Raw genomic sequence first — 16,122 nt, 5'->3', positions numbered from 1 at the left:
ATTGAACAGTACACATCTAACAATACACTTCCACTATAAAACAAAGGGTCAAAGTTAACAATGAATGGGCAGTGTCTGTTGGGTGGGGTGATAATGAGCAATGGAGGATTATATGTTAGTGGGGAAGTGACTGGATCCCCAGTTTATTTCCAGACATTCTAATGTTTTGTTTTGAATTGAAGAATTATGTGAAAAAAATGTAACTGTGTTTGGAGCCATTCACTGCATTCCTTTGAAACATATGTTCAACCTTAACTGCTTTTATTTATGAATTTCCCAAGTTTTTGTATGAGCACCAATAGCATCTGATATAAATGGGCATAGTTCCATTGACTTTAATGGAGCTGCAACAATGTACTTTGAGGATGTGGCCTCCAAAGTTTAAGTTGGGTTGTCATATAAGGCAGGAATAGCCTCCTCTGGAAGACCTTTTGAGGCTCAGCAAAGCAGAACTCCATTCCTCCAGATTGGGTAAGTGCATAGGATGGGAGAGGAGGGAGTTATAATTGGGTGCGGGGTGAGGGAAGAGCATAGCGAAGGTGAACAGAGAGTGAGGCTTTTATTTACATTGAAAACTTTAAGCTCTTAAAGTTTTATAACTAAAAAATTTTAAGCATTTAAAATGATAAAAGACCTGACCTCTCCTGGGTCAGAGCAATAACTCTTTATATTACCCCCGACACAAGCAGCCCAGGAGCAAGGACACAAACTTGGGACCCGATCCTGGATACTTGTACTCAGGTGAGTTGCCCTTATTCATGCAGAGACCCACTGTAAAGGCTGAATTGTGATGACCCTACATAAACCAAAAATAGCAGTAAAAAGTGATGGGAGAGAAAAAGAAAGAAAGATGAGGAGAAAAAGGAAAAAGAAAGAACAAAGAGAGAGAAAAGAGAGAACAGGGAAAAAAGAGACGAGAGAAAGACAAAAGAAGAGAAATATACAGAGAATGAAGGATAGACAAGAACAAGGATAGAGAAGGGACAGCGAAGTCCACACATGTGAGGTTAGGACTACTCACCTAAGTAAGAGTTTGCAGTCTGAGCCCTTGTAAATCCCACATGATAGGACAGGTCAGCCACGCAGAATTTAGCCTCCGATTCTGCAACTGCAGGGGAATCCCCTGAATTTACACAGCTCCCCATGGAAGGAAAGGGTCTCACAAAGACACATGCATTTACAAGACTGGGCCTTACTTTGTTGTCTTTGGTACAGTAGCTTTTTTTTTTTTTTTTTTGCAACATCATCAATAAATTAAAATAAATATTGAAGAAATGCTGAAATTGAAACATATTCCTTTTCCTATTCTGGTATATTTGCTTGGTTGTTCTATAAAGAGGATTATATAAAGGATTTACTGTAGGGTTTGTATATTTTATGCAAAAAAGTATATTTCCCTAGACAGTTTGCTTTGTTTCTGCAGATGCTGAGTTTCTTCAGTTTGTTCTTGTGGGTTGGTTTTAAAGGTTTTTTGATGCAAATAGGCTGTTGCTGGAGATAGTCTTCTGGATTTTATTTACTGCTGTTAGTCAAAGATAATTCTTTCTTTCTCCACACCGGGTTCATGTGACTCAGATTCTTTAACAAATGTACAATAATAACACTTAGTTCATATGTAGCACTTTTCTTCTGTGGATCTCAAAGCACCTTACAAAGATAATGAGTCACCAGGAGAGGTGAAATGACTTGCAGGTCAGTGCAAAACTGAGAACTGAACTCAGGTCTCCTGGCTATCAGTCTAAGAGTCTACCCAATGGACCAGTCTGCTACCAGAAAGGGACCCCTGCCAGAAGAGCACAGAATAACGCAAAATAATTATTTTTGTTCAACTGGACAGAGAGATAATTCTTCCTTAAGAAGAATTCACTAGCTCTCTGATCACTGACCACATGCACAATGTCACTGTACTATATGCTACAGTTGATTTGCGAGTCCTTTTTACCCTGTGTAGCGAAAAGTTCTGTGGTATTTTGTTTTATGGTGTTCTTTTGTTTTTCTACTTCTCCTGATTTGTACTAACTGTAACAACCTACTTCCTTTATCTTTTTAATGCATTAATTAAACTAATGATCTTGTTTCCTCAACCTATTTTTAATACTCTATTAAAAATAATTACAGCAGTTCCTTGCCATTCTACATTAACCCCGAAAAGCAGGTGCCACGACAATAACTGCTATTAATACAGCCATCACCTTTATATTCACGACTATCCTTTACAGCTTTGAGGAGAATTGTCCTAATGGACCAGGAAAATGCAACTAACACTAATGGAAGTTACATATCAAAGTGGGATTATAGGCCTGATTCTCCATGGTCTTGCATCTTGTGTAGCCATTCACACACATCCAAAGTAGGTGGGAGTGCTACCAACTCAAGAGGGCCTGATTTGCTTCTCATTTCCAAGGATACAAACCAGGAATGACTCCACTCAAATCAGCAGCATTACATCTGTGGAAAAGTAAGAAGAGAATCAGTTAAAGATAAATGGCTACAAAAGACAAGAGAAATCTGTAAATCAGAGGGGCAAGCCCCCACTCACCAATCATCCTAAACTATCCCTTCGTCACTTCAGTTTTATACTGTGTCAATCTCACAAAACTGGCACATAAATACTTTTTTGTGTTAGAAGTGTTATTAGCATACTCAGAACATCTAATGACAGGTTTCAGAGTAGCAGCCGTGTTAGTCTGTATCCGCAAAAAGAAAAGGAGTATTTGTGGCACCTTAGATAAATTTGTTAGTCTCTAAGGTGCCACAAGAACATCTAATATTACATATAATAGAGATATGAGAATATCTGCATATGTTACAAGAAACTCTATGAGGGAAATGTTGCAGATTTTTTGTTGGGGGGGGGTAGGAGGGAGTAGTGTTTGTTCTTCTGCAAATCTGACCAGAGAATGGCCTGCAAAAACCATAGATCCACCAGATCTACAGGGATCTTCCAGATGCCCCTTGTGCAGAGGCCCTGGGCCTCTAAACTGTTTCTAGGTGCCCTGACTGACCCTTGGCTCACTGACAGCATGACTCCAGTGGAGTGCTGCCACCAGGAACTATCATGGGCCCCTTCCCTTACAGATGGGCTGAACACCAAAGCTATGACTCCATTAGTATTAACTTTGGTGCTGAATCCCTGCAAGGTTGTAAGCAGGATGATGCATGGAGAGTACCCATCCGCTTCCTCTCCTCTCACACAGATTCCCATCTCTGTACAAGAGTTTAGACTGGGTGTGACGTAAGCATGGGAATCAGCATTAGGTATAAGAAACATAAATGGCTGCCTCGGGCATTACATTTTTACGGTGGCTCTAGCTCAACTGCTCCTCTCCATATCCAAGACAACTTTTCATGGCCTGGCTGCCCCTTTTAAAGTACCCCGCATGCCAGCAGCAACAGCAAGCCAGAAGTTATCATGACAGTGCAGCTCTAGCTCCGCTGTCTCTGGTCAAGATAGCTCTGGGGGGCTGGTCATATTGAGTGATCTTCCACCCTAGTTGTGGTACCCTTGTCACAACCAGGACATCAGAACTGCAAGCACCAGCCTGTGTGGGACACGGGGAACAATAATATACAATTGACATTCTCCTCCCATCATCCTACACCCTAGGTGGAGATTTGTGGCGTTTTGTCTTCTCTGCTCACAGCCATTGATGGGGTGATCTTGGTGGCTGTCTGGAGGAAGGCAGATCCTGGATCTCCCACATACCTCAGCCAAAAGTTACTTGCAGTTGTGGTGCTTCTCTGAGATCCCTGGAGGTGCATAAGGACTGAGGGCAGGACAGTGCAGGGAACTATAGTGAGAAGAGGCCAGCTTCTCCCACCCCTACTCCAGTACTCCTAGTACTCCCAGAGGAGGGGAAGGGGAGCAAAGTCTGCCCCCAAATCAGAGTGAGCCAGCATGGCGCACTCAGGCCCCAGCCAGCTCCTCCCGGAGACATGTACTACACTAAGGATGGCAGAATCCGGCCTAAGGGGATCCTAAAGGTAAATCTACGGGCCCACGGCGTCAAATGCAGGCAGTCCGCTTCGGAGGCCTTCTCCGGAGCCCCTCTGCATCTGCCAAACCCTTCCCGGTCAGGAGCACGTGGAGGGACCCCCCTGCAAGGTTCCCCCGGGTAATCCCCCTCCCAAACACGAAGGCTGGGCCTGCGGCGCCGCTCCAGGGAGTCACAGGACAAAAGGCTCCAATAGGGACCCGAGCGAGCCCGTAACCTAGGAGAGCAGCATTGTTTGGGGGCGGAGGAAGGGCGCCGCGCCGGCTGAGGCTCCAGGGAGACTGGCCCTGGGAGTGAGCCCCGCGTGGCCACTGAAGCGCGCGCCGACAGCCCCCCGCCCGGGGAAGGCGCCTGGACCCGGCGCCAGTGCCTGCCCGGCGTGCGGCAGGAGGGAGTCGGGGTGAGTAGCCGCAGCGACTGGAGCAGGCCGGGCCGGGCCGGGCCGGGCCGGGCGAGCCTCGCGCGGGGAGGGGGCCGCTGGCGCTGTGCGGGGCGAGAAAAGGAGCATCACATGAGGGGAGACGCAGCGGCGTTGCCACTTGACTGGCTGCTTGTGCAACGCGTATGGCGGGAGAGGGGAGTTAGTGTCTGGTGCACAAGGTCGCGGGGGCGGGTGGGCATAGCCTGGTCCCACCTGAGGGAGGGAGGGGTGGCCTTGCCCAGCGCTGTCCCACCCCACCGCCGCTGGTGCACGGGAAGCTGTCGAGGTAGTGCCGGGCCGGCCAATTCTAGCAGCCCTTCCAGGGTCGGAGCAGGGGGTTACACCACACTGGGTGGCATGAAGTTCACCGGAACAGACCGTTGCCCGGGGGAGTTGGAGGGAGCTGGTCCTCCCCTCCGCGCTCGTAGAATAATTAAAATCGCTGCTTTCGACAATGTAAATCAGTTTCCCTCTGCTCCCGCCGCTGGGAAGCCCGCGGAGCATCTAGCCCGCGTTTGCAGAGGAAGTTCTGCAGTTGCAAACTTCAGTTTTACTCAGAAGCAGACCCATGGGCCTTGATTCTCAGTGACTCGGTTCCTGAAAGAAGGGGAAAGGTGCTTTGTAGCTGGGGTCCTCTAGACCTCTCTCTAGTGTAAATTTGCATGTGAGCTGCTTCCTCGGGCCCCTCAGGGGCACGGGAAGTGTAATAGTGCAGTGCCTTCCAGGCATGCCCTCTCTTTGCCCTTGGCCTGTCCCTGACATCCCAGCTGGGAGCAGGAACAGTACAAGAGTGCACAAGGGAGGGGCAAGGCGGTGGAGAATCAGTCCTGGGCAGTTCATCTGAGGTAAATTTCATTCTAAAGTGTAGAGTGCATTAGTGTTTCAGGTTTGCTACAAAGTATCTGAAAGCATTATTTTGCATTTCTTATCTGTCTTAAACATAGCTGTACCAATTTAAATAAAATAGTAAAAACATAATTTGCATCTGGACTAAGAAAGCATATGCTAAATTTAAGCAATAAGCTATCCCAGTAATTTGCATCCTAACATGCTATATAATCTTATTTAATATTTACTTTGCAGTATTGCATAGAAGCCAGCCAGGTCAGTAACCTATCTTGCTAGGTTTTGTAAAACAATATAGTAAACGGCAGTCCCTGTCCCAAAGAGCTTACAGTCTAAAAGACAAGATGTAACAGTGTGTGAGACAAACAAGCAGGTCAGGGTGCGATGAGAGTAACATGAGGTAACAACAACAAAATCCCACAATAGCATGTGCACAGTTCTTAGTCAGGAGCCACACACACAGTTTCCCTTTCAAATGGGGGATTCAACATTTGGTGGAGTGTGAATTGCAGGTTGGCAGGAGCAAAGCTTATGAGATTGCTGCCCACTGTGGTATCACACCTACCTCATTCCATTGGTATTTGCTTTTGTAAGTAAGTCAGTGCAGACCGGATGAAACCCCCTTACTCAAGGTGTGGAGGAAAAGGTGGGGAGAGGAAGTGGCTTGTGGGATAGCTCATGGCAACTGGAGCTGTGCTGCTAAGGAGCTGGAAAGGGCAAAGGGAGTTGTGTTCTTCTTATTATTAAGGCACGGATAGCTTGTATTTAACAGCTACGTTATTTTTAGTTAAACATTACATAACACAGCAATGAGAGGCTTCTGTAGGCTTCTGTCTGCCACAGTCTGTGCTACACCAAATGGTTCAGAACTCCACCTTCCAAAATGGAGGATGACCTTTGGTGTCTGCCACGGCACCTCATGTCTTTACACAACAATAAAGCTACTCCACACAGTGGTGGGACAGGAGCTAGTGTGTAGGCACAGTGCTTCTGTGTACGTGATCCAGGCTCTGGTAGATCTCCTGTGTAGAGCTTGGTTCTAGAGGCAGAGCATGACAAAATCTTAACCTTAATTATTACTGAAAAATTGCTTACTTTCTCATTTTACCATATACTTATAAAATAAATCAAGTGGAATATAAATATTGTACTTAGTTTTCAGGATATAGTATATAGAGCCGTATAAATAAGTCATTGTATGAAATTTTAGTTTGCACTGACTTTGCTAGTGCTTTTTATGTAGCCTGTTGTAAAACTAGGCAAATATCTAGATGAGCTGATGTACCCCGTCACATTCTATGGCTTGGGGGAGCATACTGTAAGCCCCATATTCCTCATTTTCATATAATCGTGATCTTACACATAAAGCATGCCTTGTAAGGTATAAGGGAAAAGGTTATGATCTGCTGAAAGTCATTTCTCTATCCATATATGTATATCATTAATGCATATGAAGTTATGAGAATTGTGAGGTATGGTTGCTGTAAGTTGGGGAATCAGTCAGATATTAACTCCCCAGAGGCAACAGCAAGGAAAGTAACTAATGCCTGGGCAGGGTGTGAAACAATCCATCAACAGCCATTGTCCAGCAAGGGAGCTACAATGCAATGACTCACCTTCATGAGGCCACACCAGAGGAATTGCTCAACCTTGCTGGGTGACGGAGCAATAGCCCCCAGGCATGCCTGGACTTTTGTTCTACAGGCACATGGACTGAGGGTATAAAACAGACACAGTGGACACATACTGGGCCCTTCTCCTGCCCCCACCTATGCTGCAAACAACCAAGATACTGAGAGGAAGACAAGACTCCAGCACGGGAGATTGGCCCAGGTTTAAGGAGCAAACCTGTATATTAAGGACTGCAAGATCCAGTGGGGTGAGAAAAACTGCTTAGTCTAGATGTTGCCCAGCCTAATAGGGTTGAGAGTTTAGACTGCGTGCTTATATTGTATTTTATTTTATTTTGGTAACCACTCTGATTTTTGCCTTTCACTTAATATCACTTAAAACCTATCTTTGTAGTTAATAAATTAGGGTAGAATAAACAAATTTATTAACTACAAAGAGGGGGTAGAATAAACAATCTTTGTAGTTAATAAATTTGTTTGTTCTACCTGAAGCAGTACATTTGGTTTAAAGCGTGTCAGAGATTCCTCTCAGGATAACAAGCCTGGTGTATATCAATTTGTTTGTTAAATTGACAAACTCATATAAGCTTGCAGCATCCAGTGGGCATAACTGGACATTGCAAGACGGAGGTTCCTAGGGTTGTGTCTGGGACTGGAGATATTGGTTAGTGTCATTCAGTTGCACGATCCATGAAGCAGCTTACATACCAGAGACTGTGCGTGAACAGCCCAGGAGTGGGGGCTCTCACAGCAGAGCAGGGTAAGGCTGGCTCCCAGAGTCAAGGACTGGAGTGACCTAGCAGATCACTGGTCCGGATAACACCAGAGGGGAACATCACAACCCCCTGGAAGACCTCTGTGTACTCCCAGAGGTACACGTACCCCTGGTTGAGAACCACTGGAATAGTCTGTGAGATGATGATATGGCCCTTACAAATAAATCAGTACAGGTAAAAATCTGCCCTCCAAATCATGCACATAAGTCCCATGGGCTTCAGAATTTGGTCCATTGGGTACAGCTTGGTTTTATTTCTATGTCTGTGTTAGAGAAGCTTGAGGTTTCCAGTGAATTTTAATTAAACAAGATACAAGTAAATGATTATTTGAAATTGGTCTCTGCGAGTAAGCTCATATAGACATAAATATTTGTATTGAATTACATTTTTTAATATTGTGTAGCAGAAAGATGAAATCAAAGCCGAACTAAAGAGGTTAGTGAAACATGACATTTTAAATGGGGTATGGTGATGGTTACAGTTTGCCCAAAAGCTGAAGCAACTACAGTATTCAGAACATTCGGGTTGGAAGAATATTGCTATGGCAACAAATTACTTTTATATTCACCTAAAGCAAAAATAGATCTCTCTCTCCCTCTGTGGGAAGCACATTTTAAAGTGCTTGAAAGATTAAAGGTGATAGGCAGAAACAGTTGCATGAATATATTTTCATTTTTGTTCATTTGCTTTATATATATTTCTGTATGAATCTGAAATGTAGAAATAATTTAGAGCTAGAAGCATCTTATTGCCAAAATGTAGGAATTGCTTAGGTAAGTGGGGGGAAGGGGAAAGTATAATTCAGACAGAACTTCTCTTCTGACTGTGGTATAACATGTTGGGCTTTAATTTATTAAAAGAAATATTCCCAACAATCTTAAAATAGAATTTTTGTATATATTTGACAAGACTCTTCTCGCATGACCCCACACAAATTTTTTATTCTAGATCAGCTACATTGTATGTTACACTAGTGGATTTTCTGGCAAGACAGAGATTAGTTCATTTCATCTTTTATTTTTCTTTTGAAAAGGTATCTGACTTTCATTTTTCTGAAAGTGAGCAGCTAGCGGGGCTTTGTGCCTGTGTCTCAAACGGTGAGCCTATGTGCAAGGGGGCAGAGTGGCTGAACAGGAGCCGTGTGTCTCATTAGGAAATACCCAATGTGCAAGAGGCCCTCTGCTGGAGCCACAGAGTTGGCTGTGCACCTTGCTCATCCCATTGGAAGACCTGGCAGAGGGGACATTCTGGGGTGGGCCAGGGCAGACATGGGTATATTGGATACAGGAGGGGGAATAAGAGGGTGTTCTCATGCCCTGGCTATTCTGCATCCATGCAGTGTCTCAGATGCTATTGCATCAGTTACCCTGGCCCCATCAGCCCCTGAATAGTTGAGGTAGAGGTTGCCTCCCTTCAGTCCCTGTGCTCAATTTGGATCTTTGTTAGCTGGAGATTGAGGCTGCATGAGGTCTAAATTGAGGTCCAGTTTGGACAAGAGTTAGCTAATTTTGTTTCGTTGGGGAAACAACGAGAAGGAATGATAAAATACATAGCAACTCCTTTAATTGGCTGCGGGTGGCTGTTACTTGTGAATCATGTTTACAATATAGGATAGCTATTAGAACAGAGGCTACTGCTGGATGTGCAGGTAGCAGCCACATCAAGAATACTTTTTACCATCTGTACCTGTTAAAGTGAATGGGACCTTCCATTTCATGCTTAGACCAGGTCATGCATATATGTGCCTTTGTCACCTTGAGATTATACTACTGTAATGTACCTTAACAGGGCAAAAAAGTATATAAAGGTCTATTCTCTGTTCTCCTACAGACTTTTTATAGCACTCAGATGGCATGAGTGGGCTGTAAAGGCAGCTCATCATCCCATCAGAAATATGCCTAAAGGACAATGCAGAGTTCAAAAATTCTTCCACAGCCCCATCAACCTTCTAGTTGGCTTGCTAAAAAAGGAATGTTTCTTAATGACAATAGAACTCTTAGGAAGATCCAACTACTGTAAGTATGTTGAAGTTTGCTCTCAGCAGAGTTAATTGCAGGATTAGGGCCTTTGTCATGTTTATCCATACTTTGTGCCAAGCATATTCAAACAGAAGAGATGGAAAAAGAAACCCTCTAGCTCAGTAGTCTCAAGGAACACCAAAGCAACCTCATGATTGAGAGACTATGCGCAAAATTCTCCTCTCAGTTACACTAGTGCAAACTCATTGACATCAAATGAAGAGGAAAGGATTACAGAGGCCTTTTAGAGGTGCAGCCACTGGAGGGGGTGAGAGGGACTAGTCTTTTTACATCCAGTGATGACCCTCTCCAAATTGCTGCAGGACTATTGATTCTCACTCCTGGTTTCCCCTGATTTCTCCCCAACTTTTAGTGTGGTTGTACCATTGCCTTGAATGGGGTTCCACTGGTAGATCAAATGAGAATTTTGACTCTGTCACTAAGGATGGGGGTAGCATAAGCCTCTCATACTCCTCCATCCCATGGCCTTTTTCAAAGAAAGTGGGATGTAATGTAAGTTCTCTTTTTCTCTTTGTGCCTTTTCTCTCCCTAGAAAAGGTGGTAGAATAGGGGAGGCGGCCTCTGCAGCACATGTACACAGATACCTAAAAGCATAACTAGGGCCCCTCATCCCACTTCGTAAAAAATAAGTGGGTCAGAGTGAGTTATAGACTGATCTTTGTCTATTTTTAATAAATATCCAAGTAGCTTGTATTTACTAGTTTCATCCCCCCATTCCCTCCTACCTAGTTTTGAACAGTCCTCCAAATACTGCTCAGCATTGCTTTTAGATGTTTAGGATTATGGTATTTTGCATGAATATAATTCTATGGGGCTATGCTGCACTTATAGCCTCTTCTACCCTTTCTTTCAGTGTGGGACCCAAAGGAGGATGATACCAGTATGTTCTGGTAACAACTATAGCATTGGCTCCCAACAGTAATAGATTGATGGATGCCTATGCCTATGAGAATCAAATACACAGATAGTGAATTTTCCCATTTTTGTCAAATCCAACTGCTGTTATTTTATAATAGCATAAATTATTGTATATTAACTCTATGACCACATTGATAATGCACATGTGTGTGATAGATCTTCTTCTGTATTAGACTTAGATCAGTTGTACTATCAAAGAAAAAAAATCTGCAAAGGTACCATTATAGACTGTTGTTGGGGTTATTTAATAGAGTTGCTGCATAAGGGTCTCTCTCTCTTTTTTTTTTTCTGTTAAGCAGACTCGTGCAGAATATATATATATATCTCCAAATGCCTTTCTTCATTGCTCTACTAGAAACACAATGGCATCTATGACCCTGTTTAGAGGAAAAAAGCTTCTGTTTGTCTCCTGCTCTTTCTGTCAGCATTCACACAGTAAGTTCTCTAGAAATCCCTGAGGTATTCCAGTGTCAGACCACAAAGCCATTTCTGCCTTTTAGAAAAATAATTGTGTTTCAAGGAACAAAGACACTGGGGAATGTTCCTGTGAAGTAAAGACTTGTAGCAATGCAGATACAGGAACTGAAAGGTTGGTGGGGGAGGGGTAAAAGACTGAAACAGAAGCAAAGTAAAAGGAGAAAATACATATATTCTGATTTTAGTTACTCTTGTGAAAATCCAGAGTAACTCCAGGAAGTCAATTAAGTTCCCTGGGGTAGTGCAGATCAGAATATGGCCTTGCATGAAGAAAAGGTGAGCAGTGATCAAGAGAGACAGAAGAAACTCTAACCCATACCGACAGCAGAGTATTTTGGGAGGAAAAATAAATGGGGTTATGAAGTGTTCCTTCCTTCTTCCCAAAGTATTAAAAACAATTTGGATCAAATTCAGATCTGAGTAAGCAAGTACACATCCTACTGATGTAGATTATTTATTATAAACATTGCAGTAACTCGATCAGGCCCTCTGTGCTAGGGGCTGTACCAACACTTAACAAAAAGAATGGTCCATGCTACAAAGAGCTTACAATCGAAATATAAAAGAAGAGACAAACAAACAGATGGGGGGAGCACAAGGTAACAATGAAACAAAATTGGTCAGCATGATAAATACTGGTCAGACAGTACACCAGCTGCTTAATCTTTGTCAAGTTTTTGTCAGTTTCTCAGAAGAGATGTAAGAAGGGATTTGAGGAGGATAGAAGTTGTGCCTGTTTATAGCAGGGCTGATGTTCTCTCTCTGTCCTAGATTCTGTGCTGAACCCAGTTTTTACTGGGTTCTCTGAGGGGGCCACAAAGGAGTTGGTTGCAGCTCCCAGATTCTGGGGCCAGTTATATACTGACCCTAACGTAGATTAGAGCAGCTTGGGGACTGCAATAAACTTTACTGGTTGGCTATGGCCCCCAAAAGGAAGCTCTGCCAACTTGGGATTGCCAGAGCACAACACTCCAGCTACGCTCTCTTTCTCCCCACCCCTGCCATACACCATCCCTACAGCTGTAGGAGCATTTAATATTTATAAAACAACTATTTTCAGGTTGTTTTTAGTATTCACACTTACTACCCATCTAATCCCACAGCTGTAAGAAAGTATTGGTACAGTGGATAGTATCAGTTCTGCCTGATTTTCTTCTTGTTTACCTCAGTGGAGTTACGCCGGTGTAAAACTGGAGTATCGGTGAGAAGAGAATCAGGCCTAGATTGTCCAGCTCATGTAAACAACTGTGAGGGGAAAAAACAACTCTCTTTTTCTATAACAAAAAAGGTGTTTAGATTTTCATTGCTTCATCTTCCTGAAAGGTGTATTGTTGAACGCTAATCTCTAATTGGTTTAGCTCGTGGGAACCGTCGCCTCTTGAACTTCACATTCTTCATGGATTCTGTGTGACTTTTCAGAGGGGAAGGACACTTTTCATGCTTCACATGAAGAAACCAATAATATGATCTCATCAGGAGATGAAGGCGTTCGAAGTCCAGATTTCCAGTCCCATTGATGCAGAATGTTTACTTGTCAGATCTCGTTTGTTGTCAGTGTTCAAATGCATGTAATTTCTTGCAAGACAGGGTTTTGGAATGTGAGGCCCCAGCAGTAATGAAGGACATTTATATGGTGGTTGAGCAGATAGTATGCTTTTTTTTTTATAAATTGACTTAGTAAAATCAACACAATGCCGGCATTAGTATTCAGTTTAAATTTAGGCTTCTATGAACAGGCGGTCATGCAGTCAATTTCTTAAGCAAAATCTTCAGTGTTAGAGTATGCCTCTGGTATCTCAGATATTTCATAAGAAGAGCACAAGGCAATTTTCAGTATGTTGGGAATGTTCAACCTTAGACTGAGATCCCATTTATCTGTAGAGCACACTCTGAATTCCTGGTATCCTCCTACTCTTTGACTCTTATCTGTTTGTAGCAAAAGTAATTGGTGTATACTTCAACTATTCTTGTCTGACTGCTGCGCATGTAGTTTCTTTAGGTCTTGTTGAAAGCCGGATTAGGAAATACATTACTTAAGAGCAGAACTTGAAACTAACTACTATTAGGATGTCTACACTACAAACAGAGGTGACTGCCACGTATGGAGACAAACCCAAGCTAGTTAGCTCAAACATAAATAGCAGTGAAGCATTGGCAGAATGGGTGGCAGCAGGGGCTGGTCACTCAAGTGCATATCCAGGGTCCTGGGTAGGCTTGTATAGCCCATACTGTCGTGGCTTCACTTCTGTTACCATTTGAACTAGCTAGATCAAAGCTAGCTTGAGTGTCTCTCCATGTGCAGCAGTCAGACTTCTGATTGCAGTGTAAACATACCCTTTGGCTGTTATGGATTTTGGATAAAATTCTGAAGTCCTTACTCAGGTCCCATGTTGTCCACTATATCTGTGAGTGTGCAGCATATTTGCCCTGCCTTCCAGCCCTGAGGAGCTGTTCTGCAGGGTTCCAGCCATAGGTTGTCTTAACTTCTGCTTGTTTCCCCCATGGTTTTGGCGAGAGGGAATCGGGAGGAAGCCAGATGACTTGCAAGCCCTATCCGTTCCTCACCATTTGAGGAAAGGATGGGCCTGCTGAGTTATCTCGCCCCCTCCAGATTCCCTCTTCCCCAAGCCATGGGGGAAGCCAGCAGAAGTTAAGACAACCTATGGCTTATTAATATCACGTTTTCCCCCCTCCACACTGTGGAACATCTCCGTAGGTGGAAAGGCAAGAGACGCCCACATGGTTGTCTTTTGCCTCCTGAAAATCCCCCAGGATCTTTGCAAACTTCAGGGGTGTGTGTGGTTTAAGTGTTTGGAACACCTCACTACTTCTCTAGGGGGAAAACTTCCCTTTCCCACTGTGAAAAAATTTTTAGAAAACTAAATGTTAACTGGTGTGCACTTCTATTCTAAGTTCATATTGAAAATTCCCAATTAGCCTCCTTTCTGGAGACAAGGAGACATGGTAACACATTAAGGGACCCTGCTTAGGGGAAAGAAGACTCCTCAAGTTTGGATTTTGAATTTCCTCATTGTCATTCCTTTAGGACAGTGGTTCCCAAACTTGTTCCGCTGCTTGTGTGGGGTAAGCCCCTGGCAGGCCCGGCCGGTTTGTTTACCTGCTGCGTCTGCAGGTTCGGCCGATCGCGGCTTACAGTGGCCACGGTTCGCTGCTCCAGGCCAATGGGAGCCGCTGGAAGTGGCAGTCAGTATGTCCCTCAGCCCACGCCACTTCCAGCCGCTCCCATTGGCCTGGAGCAGTGAACTGCGGCCACTGGGAGCCGCGATCGGCCGAACCTGCGGTCGCGGCAGGTAAACAAACCAGCTGGGCCCGCCAGGGGCTTTCCCTGCACAAGCGGCAGAACAAGTTTGGGAACCACTGCTTTAGGAGGTGATATTCCCCTATGGAACTAATATGGGGCTTGCCCCCATAAATTTGCATATCTTGATAGATCTTTGGAGGCAAGGACCATCTGCACAGAAGCCTGGTGCCTCAGCACATCTTCCTCCAATAGAGTGGAGGAAGATGGAGTGGAGCTCTTTCATGATTTGTACTGCCAATGCCTCCCCCCGCCGGCCATCTGGTGGGTATACTAGTGAGCCTTTAGCATGGAAAAAAGTAGTTCAGAAAATCTTTGCTTGGTTACAAAACAGAATAGAGAGAAAGCAGCACAGCTGCTATAAATTGTGCCTCTGTAACCTATTAGAATTCTTTGAAAAATATCCACAAAGTAGGGCATAAAAGAACAAATGGATATAATTTTAGACTTTCAAAAGGCTTTTGATAACGTTCCTCAGAATGGGCTATTAACAAAACTTGTTAGCCATGGGGTGATAGGAGAAGTCTTATCATGGATTAAAAACAGATGGGAAATAAAGTGGAAGTAGGAATAAACTGTCCATTCTCAGCATGCAGTGAAATTAATACTGAAGTGTACCAGGGAGCAGTACTACCAACAGGAGCAGTGTTTAATACATTCATGATCTGGAAATGGCTTTGTGAAAAAGTGGACTCACCACTAGAGTGGTTGGGTGTAGCATAATGTATCTCTGACGGGCACTCCCAGCTGATGGCCTCTCTGATGGTCCGCCTCTTCCCATGACTTAGCCCTGCAGCCAACCCTTCCTAGGTAACAGCCTCTCAAAAATAAAAGTCTAATATCCTTGTATCAAGATTCCAGATCTGACTCTGAGCCCCATGGTCCTTGCATCCTTCCGACGGGGCTCTCCATCGATCCATATCCCTGTCTCAGAGCTTCACACTGCTTTCTCCTGTGGCTGGTAGGGGAACCGAGGCCTTCCCACTATACTGGGTTCCAGCCCAGGGACCCTATAACTAGTAGTCAGCGACTGTTTCATCCAACTCCTTGCTGCTGATTCCCTGGACTTCTTCCAGCTCACCCTTTCTCAGGCCTTCACCCCCCACAGCCTGTCTAGGTTCACCCTTCTTCTCAGGGCTGGGACTGTCAGCAAGTTAGGTAGACTCGCGCTAGCAGGGCTTGAGCTAGTGTATTAAAAATAGCGGTGGCACACGGTGCCTCTGGCAAAGACTGCGGCTAGCCACCAAAGCTCAGGCCCATGGGGTCAGGTGGGCCCGAGCTGCTGTGTTCATTCTGCAATTGTTAGCACAGTAGCTCAAGCCTCACTGGCATGAGTCTGTCTACCTGGGCTGGGAGCTTGACTCCCAGTGCAGTATAGACATACTATCAGGGCTGTCCCCTGGAATCCCCTAACAAACCCAGTCCAAAGGTACAAAACAAACCAACTTCTGCTCTCCTCAGGCGTGGCCCTTCATGCCTCTTAAATGCCCCTTGCTGTTCTTCCACTGAACAACTCCCAGAGCTCTCTCCCTGGAAGTCCAGATCTTGCCCTTTTATCAGGGCTTACCGCTGGAACCTGCTCCACTTCCCAGGAATGCCTCATCTCTGTCCTGGCCTCCTGCCTAACTTGTCTGTTCAGGAGAGGGTCCCAGGGCTTATTCTCTCTCCTGGGTTTCCTCCTTGACCGTCCGAGTATCTTT

At 44.5% G+C, this 16,122-nt stretch overlaps 1 protein-coding gene across 2 annotated transcripts in view; it reads left to right on the top strand.

Moving 5' to 3' along the window:
• Positions 1 to 4,182: 4,182 nt before the first annotated feature.
• Positions 4,183 to 16,122, top strand: part of LOC140902194 (putative tRNA methyltransferase 9B) — a 95,280-nt gene continuing 83,340 nt past the window's right edge. The window contains exon 1 of one of the 2 annotated variants that reach the window (XM_073322143.1): positions 4,183 to 4,395. The gene's annotated coding sequence lies outside the window, so the exon portion shown is untranslated. The remainder of the gene's footprint in view (positions 4,396 to 16,122) is intronic. The other variant, XM_073322058.2, reaches the window with a different exon arrangement.

Source organism: Lepidochelys kempii, chromosome 1 (assembly GCF_965140285.1).
Source record: "Lepidochelys kempii isolate rLepKem1 chromosome 1, rLepKem1.hap1, whole genome shotgun sequence".
NCBI classification, from domain to species: Eukaryota; Metazoa; Chordata; order Testudines; family Cheloniidae; genus Lepidochelys; species Lepidochelys kempii.
This window is presented reverse-complemented; position numbering and strand designations above follow the sequence as displayed.